The sequence below is a fragment of the Vespula vulgaris genome, chromosome 24 (genome assembly GCF_905475345.1).
Source record: "Vespula vulgaris chromosome 24, iyVesVulg1.1, whole genome shotgun sequence".
Classification (NCBI taxonomy): Eukaryota; Metazoa; Arthropoda; class Insecta; order Hymenoptera; family Vespidae; genus Vespula; species Vespula vulgaris.
This window is the reverse complement of record NC_066609.1, coordinates 685,001-687,500: the sequence shown is the minus strand read 5'-3', so window position 1 is coordinate 687,500 and position 2,500 is coordinate 685,001. Positions and strand designations below refer to the sequence as shown.

Here is a 2,500-nt window from a genome sequence, read left to right as displayed (position 1 = left end):
CCTTACGCCATTTTCTTTCTTCTTCATTCATTTTCATTTCGTATTGTTCGAACGAATTTAAATGGAGTATACGTTTGTACTTTGATATGAAATAATCAAATTCACGATTTTTGTTTCGGACGTCGGTATAATCTAAAAAAAAAAAAAAAATAACAGAAAAAATAAAAGAATACTATTCAACGATTGGTCTAATCAATTTATTAAAAAAAAAGAAAAAGAAAAAAAGAAAAAATGTTGATTCGTACACAGAATTCATCGTTACTCGTTTTTTAATTTATTTTTTCCATTTTAATTTTGCTATTGATCGCGTCATTGCACTCGTATTGTTACAATTGTTAAATGTTTTTATTTATTTTACGAATATAAATTCGTAATAAACACGTGTAAATGTGTATGTGTGTTGCGTCTCTCTCTCTCTCTCTCTCTGTATGTATGTGTGTAATTTGTTCGACAAAAGGCTCGACGTTATAACTACGGGATAATGGCGTTGAGGTGATCCGAAAAAAAAGAAAAATAAAAAAGAAAAAAATAATGAAAAGAAGATAAATAAAAAATACAAAAAAAAATATGTATATATATATATATATATATATATAAAAGAAAGAAAAAGAGAAAAAAGAAAGTTAGGACCATCCGATTACGAACGAAGAAAATTCGCATTGATTATTAATATTAAATATATTAATACTCCTAGTCGTATACTCTTGCTAGAGTAAAAGTGGTCTTGTGCGTCCCGATGATGCGGCGCGTTCATCGGGACGTGCATAGGCAAATACAGAGAGTGCATTTAGCGCATGTATTTATTTGTTTTTTTTTTCTTCTTCTTCTTTGTATTATTCTTTCTTTTTTTTTTTTTTAAACATTTTTTTCTTTTTCGCTTTTCTTTTGCTCTCTTGATATGCGATATTACTCTAAACCTAACAAAAACTTGTCCTTACGTTTCATTTCATTTGGTATGTCTTTAGTCTTATTTTATTAAGAAAAAGAAAGGATGAAAGAAAGAAAGAAAGAAAGAGAATGGAAGAGAAAAAGAAAGAGAAAGAGAGAAAATAATCATATTAGATTAGTCACGTATTAGATACGTATTCTAATGAGACTGAGAATAAATGTCTTATGTAATTTACATTTGTTATTACTGATATATTACATACGTGTATATGTATATGTATATGTATATGTATATTTATATATTTGTTTTGTGATATTACATGTAATGTTATTATATATGCACAAATATAATAACATTACATTTATATTACACACATATATATATATGTAATGTTATTATATATACATATATAATAAACGTGTAATATATATAAACGTGTAATATCAATAATTACAAATACATATTAATACGTATGATATTACTTATATATTTCTTTGTGATTAGTGATATTAAATATGTAATATATAAATATATAATATCATTATACATATACACGTAGTATTATACACATATACATACATACATACATATGTACATATGCACGCGATGAGCAGATCTAAATTCTTTTTATAATTATTCATGAATTTTTCGAAAAAGTTAGACGAATAAAATCTACTAAGATCGAAAAATTTTTATAAATTACACTCGGTATAAAATGATTTCTTATTAGAGATAGAATTTATCTTGGTGGTCTATATAATCACTTATTGTAAATTTTAATCGAAAGATTGATATTTCTCTTTCTCTCTCTCCCTCTCTCTCTCTCTCTCCCTCTCTCTCCCTCTCTCTCTCCCCTTCTCTCTCTCTCTCTCCCTCTTTCGAGATCCGATCCAAAACTGATAAATCAAAAATGAATCCTTTATCGTAAAAGTGCATTGTTCGTTTCATTCTTCTCTTCTTTCCCGTTTCTATTACTTTTTTTCCTTTTATTCCTACTCAACATTTTTTTCTTTCTCTTTTTTTTTTTTATTAAACGATCACATGCGAAGAGATCGTTATTTGGACTTTGAAAAAAAAAAAAAAAAAAAAAAGAAAAGATAGATTAAGAAAGCATACACTCATATTTTTGTTTGTTTGTTTCTTCGTCTATGCATTCTCGTACTAATTCATTCCATGCTTAAAAAATAATATTTCTTAATCAAACTTTAATCGATTTGGATTAATTTAAATCGGTTAACAACTCGGCAGTCGAAATTTTTATATATCCATATAGATATCGATTTCGATTTCGTTTAAGAAAGGAGACATACACATCCCTAACGTTTACGCCATCGAACACAGCCACCCTCAACCCCTTATTTACCTCCTATCTATCACTCACCCCCTCCCACTACGATCCACACCTGCTTTTTCAAATATCTTCATTTTCTTTTTCTCAATTTGTTTTTCATTTATTTTTTCGCTACCCTCGTTCGCTTCTTCGCTTTGTCTTTCTTTTATTTTCGCTTTTTTTGTTTAAATACTACACACACTTCTGTATATACTACACGCACACATCACAATACCACTTTCATTTTTTCACTTCGCGAAATCTTATATTTTAAATCTTTC

General features: G+C 27.8%; 1 protein-coding gene across 21 annotated transcripts in view; it reads right to left on the bottom strand.

Annotated features, from left to right (window-relative positions):
• The window catches only part of LOC127071975 (longitudinals lacking protein, isoforms N/O/W/X/Y-like), a 123,779-nt gene that overhangs the window by 3,953 nt on the left and 117,326 nt on the right, over positions 1 to 2,500 (bottom strand). For all 21 annotated transcript variants that reach the window (XM_051011912.1, XM_051011915.1, XM_051011906.1 and 18 more), the window contains one exon: positions 1 to 2,500. This exon is cut by the window's left edge and continues 3,953 nt beyond it; it is cut by the window's right edge and continues 4,006 nt beyond it. The gene's annotated coding sequence lies outside the window, so the exon portion shown is untranslated.